Source organism: Lycorma delicatula, chromosome 6 (assembly GCF_047948215.1).
Source record: "Lycorma delicatula isolate Av1 chromosome 6, ASM4794821v1, whole genome shotgun sequence".
Taxonomy (NCBI): Eukaryota; Metazoa; Arthropoda; class Insecta; order Hemiptera; family Fulgoridae; genus Lycorma; species Lycorma delicatula.
In genome coordinates this window covers 20,866,040-20,881,993 of record NC_134460.1, presented here as the reverse complement: position 1 = coordinate 20,881,993, position 15,954 = coordinate 20,866,040, and the positions used below count along the sequence as shown (strand labels likewise).

At 31.4% G+C, this 15,954-nt stretch overlaps 1 protein-coding gene across 1 annotated transcript in view; it reads left to right on the top strand.

Annotated features, from left to right (window-relative positions):
- The first annotated feature begins 1,623 nt into the window (after positions 1-1,623).
- Positions 1,624-15,954, top strand: part of LOC142326715 (protein croquemort-like) — a 121,347-nt gene continuing 107,016 nt past the window's right edge. Inside the window, exon 1 of the mRNA XM_075369361.1 lies at positions 1,624-1,758. The gene's annotated coding sequence lies outside the window, so the exon portion shown is untranslated. The remainder of the gene's footprint in view (positions 1,759-15,954) is intronic.

The following is a 15,954-nucleotide window of genomic DNA, read 5'->3' as shown; positions in this document are numbered from 1 at the left end:
TGGTCGAACTGAGACTGTACAAGACTACACTTCATATACACTCATACTTATCATCCTCATTCCTCCTCTGAGGTAATACCTGAACGGTAACAGGAAAAATAAAAAAGGAAAAGGTTACTACAATCCTGTTTTTTGTAATTTAGTTTCTTTTTCAGGTTTCTATAAGGCTTGAATATTTTAATCGTTGTTTATCAGATAATTCTCACAACCACGAGTATAAGGAACACTGTGGGGGGTCCTGGCTAGACGGAAATGGCGAACAAAGGGAGCTCTGCGTCTCTGGGGTCGGCCCCGTGGCCGTTGCTGGGGAGCCCTTGGGTCGGCTCCGGGGCCAACCTGGACCATGGAGGTCTAGGGGAAGAAGCCCAACCGGCTAATATATATATTAAATAAAAATTAAATCACTCTTTTTTTATCTTGAGCGCTCCTCTTTACAGTTTTTTGTTTCAAAACCCATTAGCATGGATTTTTTTTAAAGTAATATTTTGTCAACCGATGGAAATTTTTTTGTAATTCAACAGAAAGTTACATTTTAAGAATATTTTTAAAAATTCATCTTCCAACTTCGGCATAAAGATTGGAAACTATTCCCAAACCGAATAAACCTCAGAATAAAATTTTTATTTAAAATTGTGGCCTGTAGAAGACTACGAAAATTATAATGATTTGCCAAAAAATTGTTAATTTGACTTTGATTTCAAAAATTTTATATAAAAGAAGTTAACGATTTTCTTTGGTTTTTTGGAGAATTTTTTGAAGTCAGTTTTATTATAGCAACTTTTAAAGTTTATTTTATTTTAAATTCATTAATTTTTTTCTTTTTAAAATCTATACATTACATAAATGATGTTCCCATATAAAGAAAAAAAATCATTTGCAAGAAGCGTAAAGGTAAGAAAACTGATGTCTTAATAAAAATAAGAAAAAGAATGTGATGAAACAACGTAAGACATCGATAGAGTCAAGACTCGGTCATGTGAGAATAATTATAACATTTTTTGCTGTAATTCTTTCAATAAATTTTCTTAAATTTTCCTTTAAATTAATTATTTTACGCTATATAAACAAAGATAACGAAAAGAAAATTAAATATATTTTAACGGGTTTGTACTCAAAAGTAATTTTTGTTTAAAAACATTTTTCACTTAAAAAGAATCATCGATTCAAATTGTGAAGCGTAATAAGGTTTTTACGTAAAAACAATATCATAGGGTTAAATTTAGGAAGCATCACCTTTTTTATATTTAATTAAACATTCAAATATTGTTATAGCCTTCATAAGAGGAATTTCCAACAAGAATACTTAAATTAATCTATTTTCCCGTATTTAATTGGGAGAAGTAATAATAACAATAATTAAACGTGATTACAACTTAGCCCTGCGCTTATCTCGTGAGTTTTTGTTATTATTATTATTTTAATACTGTTGACATATTTCATTCAATTAACAGATTTTTAGAAGATAGAATAAACAGTGATGCCACAACAAAACTACATGAGAATATCGCAGGACTAAGAATAAACTGGAGGTAAAACAGAAACTATTAAGGGAAAATAATATTCCCTTTACACATACTTCGTGTGATTGTTTACTTCCTTATGTATTACAAGTTGCATCTCATTCAGTAGACTTCTGTCCGCCGTTTACTCATGTACGGTCACAGACGACCATTCATCATTTATACATCAACCGGTGCCGGAATACAGCACGTATAGTAAAGTAACATTATTACTTTAATACTTCTACTTCTTTCACTGGTAAGCTGTAAATTAAAATTATCGTTTGATCGTTAGTTTTTTCAAATTATTGCCTAAAGGCAAAATTATACACGAATATTTAAACATTTAAAAAATATCTGTATAAAAAATATTGCATAAAGTTAATAAAATAAACCCTGGTTTGATTCTTGTTATTTTTGTAATTTCCATCGTATTAAAGATTTTTTTTTTTTTATTCAGAATAGCATTCTACCAGAGCTAAGACTCCTATCGGTTATACGATCACCACTTTAAGCCTCGCAAATTTTCCGACCGACTTAATTTTTTCTTGGTGAAAACTAAGAAAAAGTAAACAAAATATTTTTAAAAATTAAAACTTAAAAGAAATTATAAGTTATAAATTTTAATTTTTATATATTTTCTTAATATTTCTCATATATTTTCTTCTTTTTTTTCGACTGATGAATTAATTCACCACAGAAGTTTAAACGTGCAGGTAGGTTATCTTTTGCCGGCCTCCGTGGTGTAAGTGGTAGCGTCTCGGCCTTTCATCCAGAGGTCCCGGGTTCGAATACCGGTCAGTAATGGCATTTTCACACACGCTACAAATCGTTCATCTCATCCTCTGAAGCAATCCCTAAGGGTGGTCCCGGAGGTTAAACAGGAAAAAAATGTAGGTTATCTTAACACTTGTCTCTTTTTGTGTATTACATTTTGTAAGTCACTTTATATTTTGTTAAGCATTTTAATTTTATTAAATTTGTATTAAGAAAAAGGATGGATGTTTTTAAACCCCCTTTTTTTGTTTTGATCCTAAATTTATACGTATATTGTCTAAATGCATAAAAAAAAAATATATATATATATATGTACCGAACTCCGTAACGGAGTGGTAGCGTTAATACCTTTTATCTAAAAGGTTTTAGATTCAAATCCCGATCAGATTGTAAATTGCCACACTATACAAAATTCATATATTATAAAGTAACTGAAATCGGATATACTTCTGTTGTTGCTTTGAGAATAAATAAATAAGTGCATTTTTGTTTTATATACCCTAACTTTAAATTAATTTTAAAAAATAAATTATAAAATGTATTTTTTTTAGAAACAATTTATTTTAAATCAGGTTTCAAACTTTTCTTCTGAGGAAAGATTTTTATAATGATTTAATAGCTGAGAATACATTTTAGTAATAGAAACTAAGGAGATATCAACTTCCGTGGCAGAGTATTAGCATTTCATCTTCCATCCGGAAAATTCTGGTTGTGTATCTCTGCAAGGCTTGGAATTTTTCATACTATATAATACATATATTCCTTCGCATAATTCTTGAATTCTGAGATGAATTAATCGTAAAAATAATTCAAGTAAATGTTATTTTTTGGGAAAAATGTTTTGCAAGTTTTATCTGGACACATCCCTTACAGATAAATATAAATCATAATCGAAGATATTTCAAGGTAATTTAGCTTTTCCTTTATATAAAGATATGCTTCAAAACTAGCTGATAACATCAATTTTCTCTACAGTCGATATCTTATACCCATATAAATATAGTTTTTATTTATCTTATAAATTATAATTTTAATCAAATATTTAGATTCTTATATATGTTAGTACTTCAGCTTTTGTGTCTTTATTAACCTTTAAAAATATCTACGACAGGCCTAAAATTCAAAACAATCTATCCAGAAGCATGATATTAAAAATTAATAATAATAATAATTAAAAAAAAAAATCACATCACATTTAATCTCCATTAAACTAATGGTCGATCTTATTAAATTATGTCATTACTTGTACAAGTAAATTATTTTTAATACTATGAATGTAAATGGTAAGATTTACGATTAGATTATTTAGCCAGAAAATAGTTGTAAAGGCTTTACAAGTACTAATCATACATATATATTTAAATTGATGTAAACTAGACTAATATCTTCGTTCAATACATTCATAAAAATATCTTTTACGTTATATAACCAATGTTCAATTATTACTATTTACGGTTCTGTTTTTTCTGAACCAATTTTAATCCTTTTCTTTAAAGAATTACAAGTTTTAAATTTTCCATTTATATTAATTTACATATATTTAATAATTCATTAAACATTAAATTGTTCTACCTTTACTTTCCCAATCTTCATTTTAGATGTCATCTAAAGAAATACAAAAAACATCAGTGTTGCTTTTTTAAAAAGTAATCTTGATCAATATTGACCAGTTCCTATAAGCCGACCCGATCAATGAAACTGACAGGGAGAACTAAATAACATCTGCATTTTTATGTCCTTAGTACACTAATGTACATTATTGTATTTGACGTGTTTGTGAGAAAATCAATTAAAAACCATTTCATTCCTCAGTTTTACGTCTGACATAGGATGCTTTATTTTCTTAATGGATACGCTGGATTTGTAAATGATTTTTATCTCGCTTCACTGTTCCCTAAAACATTTTGGTTATTGTTCCAAACGTATACGTTTATTAAATATTAATATGTAAATTATATATATTTTTTTCAATAGTTGTATTGTTACAGAATCGTAAAACACTATTTAAAGTCTTCTTCTTTTCAAACACTTATTTTAAAAATATTCCCTTATTTCAGTTTCATAAAAAATTTGATCTTATAGTTTAAAAGAAATGTCATCTATCATCTGCTACTTCAGTATCATTAAATTTCCATGTCAACTCTTTCACTTGCGTGACTGAGACAGACTGCTTAATACCTGTTTTACAAAAATTGTTCCGATTCCAGCTATCTGTAGTTACAGAGGTAATGTTCATACATAAGGAAGCCAAATATAAAATCCTTTATTACGTACTGAAGTTGGATAAAAACACTTCGTATAATTTTAATAAAATATGTAAATGTCTGTTATTAATGTGTACTACTGTTGTATATTATTGCACATATTGTTATTCCCCGTTAAACGATAAGCTTTTCAGTCGTTTTTCGACAGTTATAATAACTTTAGAAGTAAACGAAGTTTGAGTCGAGACCGAGTTTTCGTGCTAGTACAAGGGCATTTTGTCACTACTAGAAAATATAGATTTCATTTGAATAAAAGTATTTAAACACAGTGAGTAATATCTTAAAAGATATATTAGTGTGGTACAAACAAGTGTACGAATTTAGAAGGTGATCGAACAAACAGTTCTATAGATATTAAGTGTTTTCTAGATTAGTCCCACAACCACATGGCGACAAGTGTGGTGGAGTATAAAAATAGAGCTTAAATAAATTTCATCAGTGATAATTATTGTTTATATTACAAATACTAGTGATATAAAGCATTTTGTAAATTGTAAGCAGATAAATTAAGTAGTATTTTAGTTAAAAGCGAATTAAGATTTGTTAAAAACACTCGGTTAACCTAAAAGTTGCCACGTGCCGGCAATTCAGGTTAGCTTCCGCTGTGCGCCAATCTTTTTTCGAAAAGATTCTCAGCGAAAAAAGTGAATATTAATATTAGTCTGGTGAATTTCCTAGTGTATTCTGAGGTACCAACCTAGAAATGCTTAGATCAGAAAGAGATGAGAACATTAAGGGAAATAGGAATAAATTCCATTGTTGCGATCAACATTGCATTATATTTACCAAATAGACTCGTACGATATGAAACGTCTGCAATCACAAGTAGCTTATTTAAATGTAGAACTAGGCGCGGGGTTCGTGCTTCCACGAACTCGGTTAGTTAGTTCAGAGGGCAACGATGTAGGACATTCAAGATCCGGATGAGGCCTACAGCGAAGGCAAAAGTCGAGTTAAAAATCACTGATGTAAATGTCTTCCAAGGCATTTACATCGTTGGCATACCAACCGAGGCCTAGCTTATTACTGTGAGGTGTAATAAGTTACAGGATATGAAGACGACTCCCGTTAAAGCCCATCAAGTAGCCCATCAGGGCTAGGAACGGGGAGGATGGTGTGACGACCAGAATCGTCACAAGGTGTGTGTCTTCCCCTATGGGGTTAGGATGGTACCAACCTAGATTTTATTACACTAGGAAAAATAGTGGGGCTTGGAAATTTTTCTGAGTCTCACGAGAAGATTATAAAGGGAAATAACTGTCTTCCTATCTCTCAGCTCCATGGCCCCCGGCTCCAAAACTCTTCGAGTTCCAAAACGGACCCCCCAAATTTTTTTTTTGCTCGACAACTTCTCCTCCCCAGAAAATCTACTTTTTGATCCCAACCACCTTCCCACCCTCAAATTTTTTTGTTCTCTTTCAAAGGTGTACGAGGCATCACAGGACTCGGCATGAGTTACAGATCAATATTTTAACGACAGACTATCTTTGTAAAGCCAAAGTGCAAAAGAATAGATCAGAGAGGCATGCTGATATGGAGGCTACCCTGCTATACCAGCACCAGCGTGTTGACACCTGATGCACAGCCTGGGGGGTTTCACCCCCGTCACGGTTCAAATACCGGAAAAACGATAGAAAGACACATAACAAAGAAAGTCTTAAACTGGGAAGAGGAGCTTCCCAAAGAACTAGAAGACCTTGTCGTGAAATTGAAGAGGCTGGCATCTGACCTCTGGTAAAGCATTGATAAGAAGGTAAAATGAAGCATAAAGGAGGTCGATGCGGGACTAAGCAGCACAGTAAAAGATCTAAGTAGAATGGCAAGCGGTAGTACCCTCACTAAAGACAAAAAATAAACAGCGGAGGTGGCAACATAGACTGAAGCTGCCTCTGGCTGTTCTATTATAGATGGACTTTACAATGGAGTCCTTGAAGACACGGCAGACTTTATTAAAAGGACATGGCCCAAGAACGCGTACCTCAATAGGGCAGTCAGAGACGGAGCCCTGGATAGCATTGCGGTAATAGATATGAAGAAACTAACTGAGAACAGATGACACGAGAACTTGGTTAGAAGGCAACCTCAAGTAACGCGGCTACTCAATGCTTCAGAGATCAAAACGGGAAATCTCTTGACAGCCTCACTAGAAGCAAGGTTAATTGGAAAGAGGTTAATTGTAGTCGCCTCAGAAGGAAAACTTCCCTACGCACGAAACAATGAAATACCGGCCGTGTCCACGCACAAGGTTAAGACACTTGTCTTAAAGCCTACCGCAACGTACGCTGACCTATTGAAAACGGTATGGAGCAAGGTCACGGTGTCTCCTACCACAGAGATCCTTTCCAAGCGGAGGACCGGAGAACGTATGGAAATAAAAGTGCGTATGGAAAGCAAAAAATGCTGGGAAAAATGTTTAAGACAAAAATATTGTATTAAAAAAACAGTCACTAATACAATAAAGGAAGGGAAAGTGACGGCAAAGACCAGAACCACTGCACTGCGCATAATGGACCTAGTATGAGGCACACAAGGCGAAGACATACCAGTTGGTCTGAGGGAGATTTCAGGCTCTGAACTCCTTAACAATATGTAGTATACAATAATTACTGGCTATGGCGAGACAGAAGTTTCCTTCTGTCGACTACCAGCGCCTGTGGCAGAGCTAATCGCGAGGAAAGTATTTGTTATATATATATGTGTTTGTTTTGATTATGCAATGATCTCATGTAAGAATTTGTATTGCATTTGCAATTTATGATCTGTACTTGTATGTTGTGGTATATGACTGTGTGTGTGGGCGACCTCCCACTCACTTCCTGATGGAATGCTTTATTAGCTATCCAGGGAGGGTGGATAGCCACGTGGAGATTTAGTCGGTAGTGCGCAGGTATACAAACGCTCTTCCTAAAACCTAGCGGAACCTGTTAGCGACCCCGATACTGCTTCGGCGTCTATAAAATAGATTTCAAAATAAAAAAAAAAAGTAAAGGAAGTTTACTACAATTCTATAGCCTATTATAGAATATCTCAATATTATATCATATCTGTTACTACATTTTCGCATTGTAGCTAGAATTTCCTAAAACCCCGTTACGGCTTACATAATTGATATTATTATTATTTTTACTACTGCAATTACGAATTATCGTATCATCATCAGAGGTAATTCATTCATTACCAACCCCAACAATAGGGGTAAAAATAGACGCAATCCATTTTTGTTCTCGGATATGGGAACGGAACGGAACGCAAGAATGGCGGGAGTTTCAATATTTTCCGTACAGATCGCAAAACCTGGACAATGTCCGTTGCTGCTGTATCTTTTTTCTATTATCGGGTGGGTTTCACGGGTTATTTAGCGGCGGTTATAAATTTTAAGTTTTATTTATGGACGGATCTGATAATTTGCATTCCTGTCCGTATGGACCAGCGTGAAATTTATTTACTGGGTGTGACCGTGGGAGACTAAGCTTTTGAGCCTAATACTCCCGGGATGATTTCCCTTCATTCCATCCGCTGAAGTACTTTTGGTACCAGCACCTATGGGTTAGCAGGAGTGCGCCTACCGGAGGTCTAGTTATTTGGAGGGAGAAATGCGCCCCGTTCTCCGGAGGGAATCGCATATGCTGACTGAATTAAATTGTGGTCTCTTCGTGGAACGGTGTGGGGTTTTGTCTAGGTTTTTATAGTTTTAACAAGATTTAATTGTGAAAACTGTCACTTTTGCGGCCGGAATTTTCTCGCGGTTTCCATTTATAGGTTACGCGATATAGAGGTTCCTAAGACTGGTTTGTCATTTTTTGACTCCCGTACCGCCTCTTCACAATGGTTCGTCTAATACGGCACGAGACCGTTTTCTTATACACTGTGGAGTAGGGTCCTCTCGGCAGATGTCCCGGAGATGGCTGTGTTCGGACACGGCCGCTCTCCCGAACAGTCTGCGTGCCTGCGCCACCACCAACTCGGATACGGTGTGTAGTCCCGCACCGTGGCGAATAAAAATAATACCTTTTACTCATTATTATGAAGTAAAATACGTAATTAAGCACGAGTTATAGCTGCATTTTAGACACGTGTGAATTACGTTTTAAAAAATAATGATTGTCAGTAAAATTTTATGACGTAATTACTTTTATAAACCACGAAATTAAAATATTTAGCGGTAATAATAATCTTTTTTCTTTTTTTTTGTAATAAAGGATATCATTCTGTTTAATATACTGAAAAGATTAAACAAACGGTGCTAAAATAAAAACATCAATAAATGTTGAACTTAAGATAAGAACCCATGGATTCCCAGATTTTTATTTTAATTTTTGAAAAGAAGATTTATTCATTTTAAAGTAGTTTACGCTGATTTATTTGAAGAAATAAAATAAATGCAAGGATGTTAAATTTCACGGCGTGATACAGTAGTACTTTAACGAAGTTTCAAATCAGTCAATAAATTTTAGCTTAAAATGTAACATAATTTATTATACTTTAATTATAAACTTTGATTAGTTATTTTATAAAATACATTTTTTTTCGTTTTTGCAAATTTTTTTCTCTATATATTCTGATAATAATTAAAATATAATAAAAAGTAAAAAATAATAATAACTTTGATTAATAATTTTCAATTATTTTATAAAATACATTATTTTTTACGTTTTTACTTTTTCCCCTATATCGTCTGATAATAATTTTTTTTTGTCTTTACTCATTCAACTGGTTTGATGTAGCTCTCCAAGATTCCCTGTGTAGGGCCAGTCGTTTCATTTCAGTATATCCCCGCACATCTTACATCCCTTGTTTTACATATTTCAAACGTTGCCTGCCCGCATAATTTTTCCCATCTACCCGTCCCTCCAATATCAAAGCGACTATTGTAGAATGCCTAAAGATGTGGCCTATAAGTCTGACTCTTCTTTTAACTATATTTTTCCAAATGCTCCTTTCTTCATCAATTTCCCGCAATATCTCTTCATTTGTCGCTTTATCCACCCATCTGATTTTTAACATTTTCCTATAGCACCACATTTCGAAAGCTTCGTGTGATCTTTTCTTCTCAGGTACTCCGATCGTCCAAGTTTCATTTCTATATAAAGCTACGCTCCAAACATATACTTTCAAAAATGTTTTCCAGACATTTAAATTAATTTTTGATGTAAGCAAATTATATTTCTGAATGAAAGCTTGTTTCGCCTGTGCTATTCGGCATTTCACATTACTCCTGCTTCGTCTATCCTTAGTAATTGTACTTCCCAAATAGTATAATTCTTTTACCTCCATAATCTTCTCTCTTCCTATTTTTACATTGAGCGGTCCATCTACATTATTTCTATTATATTTCATTACTTTTTTCTGTTCTTATTTTTTTTTCATGCTGTAGTTTTTGCGTAGGACTTTCCATGCCATCCATTTTTAATTATAATGAAAATGTAAAAAAACGTCATAATAATAAAACATTTTTGAATAGTTTTTTAGTGCGTTATCTTGCCTCTATTTTTTTTGCGTAAGATTTTTTATCGATTTAATTCGTTTCAGTGAGTGATAAAATCCTAACACATTAAATTAATCTAACTCTGTTATTCTTGTTTTTGAAAAATTATTATACATTTTTAAAATCGTTCATTTTTACAATACTTTTGCAATAATAATAATAATAAAGCTTTCATTCATAAAAAATTCCTATTTAAAAAAACTTTCAGAGTAAAAGTTTAATGATTTATCGTGGTCACTTAAATACATTTTGTTCCTAATGATAAATACCGAACGTAACCAAAGCACGAATCCAAAGGTTCGGATTAAAGGCAAGATATTATTGTGAAGTAGTACCAACGAGTTACCGATTTAGTCAACGAAAGGAATAGTCTTGGAAGTTGAAATAAACGATTTACAACTAACAAAAAAAATTATACAAATATATACACAAAATAATTTACAAGTAGCGCCGATAATTATTTTTAAATGAACCTTTTCGAATTCCAGTAGCGGCAGAGATGATTTTCACATTTTTGATTGTCCAATGAGAAGTGAGTAGAAGATAGTTACGATTGATCCGGGAAACAAACTAAGAACGATGATTATTTAATAAATAGTTTTCGTCGTTAATATAATTTAAAAAAAATTATATAGTTTTTATAACGTTATTTTAAATAAATGTTAAAAATAAAAATTCAATTTTTTCATTGAAAAATGTTTAATATAATCAATAAATTTACTATAAATGGTTTTTTTAAATTATCTGTTACACTCGTTTGATGCCTAATTTAAAAAAAAAAGAAGTTAATAATTCAGAATTGATGAAAATATTGAATTACATTTGTTCCATTTAGCGAAAGAGGAAATTAACGAGAGGTTAATCCACCAGATTTTTCTTCCTTGTACGAAGTAAAGGAAGTATTGTGATCACGAAAAATTTCGGTTTTCAGATTTCAAAGGAAATATACATTTTGATTATTCCTGAATTCATTTTTAATAGTTTCAACATGACGTCTACACGTACGTATGTATGTGTCTCGCATACCTCAGAAACGATTAGCCGTAGGATGTTAAAATTTTGGATTTAGGACTGCTGTAACATCTAGTTGTGCACCTCCCCTTTTGATTGCAATCGACTGAACCAGAAGGGTTCAAAAAATCCAAAAATTTTGAATTTTGCACTTTTTCTTAACTGCATTAATAACCCCTTATTGAGAGATTTTCAAGGATATATTATAGTGAAAATTATTTTCATCGATTCCAGAATTATAGTCACATGAAATTTTAATTAATTAAATATTTGAATCTTACAAGGGGAAGACACGTCGATTCGAATCAAGAATTCTTTAACCTTTTTTTTTTTAAATTTAAATATATTGATTTATTAATAATTATTAACCTCTGATTGTAAAAAAAAATTACAATAAATAATAATTCAATAATAACAATTAAAAAAAGTATGAAATAATGTCAGAAGTTATTAATGAAATAAAATGTTATGTACATTTCATTTAAACAAATGTGTATATGTAATTTAATATGTGTATAAGGAAGTCATACGGTGTTCACATCAGATTTTTATTTAAAGATATGCAATTTAAAATTTTAACCTTAGTTATTTATATTAGTTAAAATTAAAAATGTAAACTTATAATCTGTTTATTCTCCCTAAGTTAATGTGGTGGTCTCTAGTAATCAGGTGGAAAAATTTACCGAAAAGTAATTTTCCGTGAACGTTAACGGAAAAGTAGTTTTTCCAATAATGCATTACTAACGGATAACGCGCTACGGCGCTCCAAAATAACTTTTTACAATTAAATTGGTTGGATAATACTTTGGACTAGCCGGTACATTCCAACCCCTTAGAGGAATCCACCCACCCGTCTTATGCCGCTTCCGGTCACCACACCCCCCTCCCCAGAACTATCCGGTACACAAAGAATTAATGGGTTTTTTCTGTGTACACTTATTCATTTCTTTCTCTCAAGACTTAATTTTACGATTCAAATTTAGCTAAATCCTTGATCCTCAGTTATTCCTTCGTACAGTTTTTTCATACTTTTTTGTATACTTTTTCTCAAACAACTAATTCTGTATTTGTTTTGAATACCTTTTATTAATTTTTCTTATATGATTCTGTCCAGTAATTATTCTTTCAACGTATCCCCTCATATTTTTTAACTTTTTAATATTTTTCTAAACAAAAACACAATTAAAATATTTATATTTTTTTCTTCTTCCATGACGACGTTTTATCGCCCATGTGACTTAAAATAATAAATTCAATATTTTTGCCTTGAATCCAGATGTCTGCGTTCGTATCTCGGTTAGGTTCGGTTCGTTGTAAAATTCGGTTAGCTTCTTTTAGATCTCAAATACCGGATACCGGTGTTCTTTGGTGGTTGGGTTTCAGTTAATCACACATCTCAGGAATGGTCTAACTGAGACTTTACCAGATTACACTTCATTTACATTTATACATATCATCCTCATTCATACTCTGAAGTATTATCTGAAAGGTAATTACCGGAGGGTAAACAAGAAAAAGAAGAAAAGAAAAGATAAAAGATCTCAAAGATCTTTTATCTTTTAGATAAAAGATCTTTTTAATTTAGTTCTCAAAGATCTAAATTTACTTATATAAGCACAGTTGTCTACTATGTGTTGTTTATTCCAACTTCCGAGATTATTCCTTTTGATGATTTCTCGTTTTGAAAATTTTGTAACTAGCCGGTATTACTTCAGAATGGTATCTTATTTTTAAATCCAATGCTTAGGGTTCATATACCGGTCACGATCTGTATTTACCTTTTCCAACAAAATTTATCTTAAGCAAATACGAAACAATATTACCATAGAATCGTTAAAGTAAATATATATTTTAAAGAATTTTATTTTTATTTTATAATTTTTTTTAAGTATCAGTTTTATTTTATGAATGAAATCTTTATTATAATTAATATAGCAAAAACATGGTAAAATGAATAATATTATGTGTATAAGTAATAAAATTTCGATGGATGAATTTACATCAACGTCTCGGAAACAAGAATAACGAATTTAAATTAAATTACTGTAAGGATTCTTTTACTCGTAGAAATGAATTAAATGCAGAAAAAAGATCTAAATAAAAAGAAACGTAAGATAACTCATTAAAAACGCGGTTAGATAAGTGCAACTTCATTGAAAAATTGAGAAACATCTGATCTATTTATTTTCATTGTTTTTTTCCACGATGTAAATGATTTACACAATCATTTTATTTCCATTTTTACAAACTGTTAAGCTATATTTTTATTTTAATCAGAACATACTGAATAAGAAAAAAACAAAACTTGGGAAAATTAAAAAAAAAAAACAAAAGAATATGTGTTTTATCAATTAACCAAAAACGATTAATAAGTTAAACTTTATGCGGATCTAATAATTAAATAAGTTACGAAATTTATCATTTAAGCTTTTGTGTAGCGTCTTAACCTTTCATTTGGAGATGAAAAAGTTTAAAAGCTTAAATTAAGCTAAAATCTATTGTTTGACTTGGAAATCTCGTTTATATAGTAATGTTGACAAAAAATTGACAAACTTGAATTCATTTTATTTATTAAAACAAAACTGGTTAAACTGCTGGTAAGTAGAATGTTATTATACCACTGATAGTTATTTTTAACACATAATTTATACGTGAATAAAATACGGGTATACGCCATGCTTAATTGCATTATATTTTACTTCGTAATAAAGATAAAAGAGTATCTTTTTTATGGCTGAGAACAAGAAAGATGAAAACTGATATCGTGAATAAATGTTATTATTAAAACGATTTCCGGGCCTTTTCTTTATATGAATTAATTAACATTATTATACTTGTAATAACAATAATAATATTAATAAATCGTACTTTATTGATTTTCAAGATATTACTTCGTACATAAATGAATTTCAGTTAATGTACTACGCAACAAGTTGTTGCATTGTACGGCTTTAATCCCCATATTTAAAATATTAATACGTGTAAAGTAGAAAATAGTAACTAGCTGATTTATGTAATTACGTTATTAGGTTATTTGTATATATATATATATATATATATATATATTCAATAAAAAAACAAACACACAATCGCAATTAAAATCTTCTTGGTTAAATAAAATTATTTACCCGGAGTTCCCGGGTCGAATCCCGGTCAAGCGGTCCCATTTTCAAGCGCTGAAAAATTGTCATTTCTTCTCATCCTCAGATGTAATAGCTAACGGTGGTCCCGAAGGTTAAAAAAATATATAAAATTATTTATATCGGCTTCCGTGTCGCGACTGGTAGCGTCTCGGCCTTTCATCTGGAGGTCCCGGGTTCGAATCCCGGTCAGGCGTGGCATTTTTACACGCTACAAAATTGCAATTTCATCTCATCCTCTTAAGCAATACCTAACGGTGGTCTTGGAGGTTATTCTTTAGGTTATCAACCACATATAGATATAATTCAAAACAATACACGAAAACATAAAAAAAAAGTTGGATTTATGTACAAAAAAAGCAAATAAAGTGTTTTTTTTACAATTTTTCCAGGTTTGTCTTTGACAAATTTTTATATCAATACTTCATACGGTTTTTAATAATGTCTTAAATATTTAGAATACAATCGCCGAAAAAGATCAAAATGTTCAGTAAAAAATTTGGATGGATTTAACACGGTTGATTAAATAAAATTTGTTATTTAAAACGGCCAGAATTAAAATTATACCTAATAATTTAAAAATAAAATCCACGATGCATTAATCATGTAAACGTAAACGGAAACAAAGTGGAACTAGTGGGAAAATTTAAATACCTAGGAGATACCATAATACATAACATCAATGAGAAAATAAACCGGCAAGAAAGAACTGAGACACTTAAAAAAAAAAAATATATATATATATATATATATATATATATACAGAGTGTTAATAAAATATGGCATCCCTTAAGTAAGTTATCAACCCTTAAACATGACATAGAAAAACTAAATCTAGCAAGTGCTCCACAACTAACGATATATTTTTTGATAGGAGACCACTTCTTGGGGTATACTCTCTCTTTTCCTGTTTAGCCTCCGGTAACTACCGTTAAGATAATTCTTCAGAGGATGATATGTAATGAGTGTAAATGAAGTGTAGTCTTGTACATTCTCAGTTCGACTGTTCCTGAGATGTGTGGTTAATTGAAACTCTTGGGGTATACTACAGGCTGCTATTGAAACAACTTGTGAAGAATATTCAATTTTGGAATACTCCAACTATTTTGGTTAGAGTTGTGTAACCCGATGTTTTTTTTTTACATCAAAATTTTTAGTTTACAATACCCTTATAAATGATACCTCATAAACCCTTTTATTTCTATTTAAAACGTTATGTTACTCCCTTGGTGGTTGGGGGTATGGTGATCTCATACTTCCCTTTGAGTCAGTAGCATTTACTAATTTTTATTTTGCTATTTCAACGATAAAAAGTTACGTAAGTGTTCGTATATTTTTTTAACATTCTAGATGTAAAATTTTGATCCATACAAAGTCAAATAAAAAATTATTTTCATACAAATGTTCTTATTTTCTTTTCCACGCAAAAACAACGGAATCAATATTAACAAAAGTTGGAAGGAAATTTTTAACCGTTAATAAAATATATGCTATTTTAAAAAGATGTACAGGAGACCTCCCCACCCCGTTTTATAACATAAAAATAAATTAACTGACGGTGTATATTTATATATAAAAATTGTAAGTACAAAATTAATACGTATCAAATTAAATACTTTTGTAGAAACATAATTTTATATGTAGTGAAATCCTCTTTCTTCTCTATATTGCTAAAGGAATGCAAAGTTGGCAGGAGTCTATTACTCCCTACTTTATCGCAGAACCTGGACAGAGTCCCTTGCTGCTGGATCATTCTAATCGGGCTTGTTTTTAAAAGG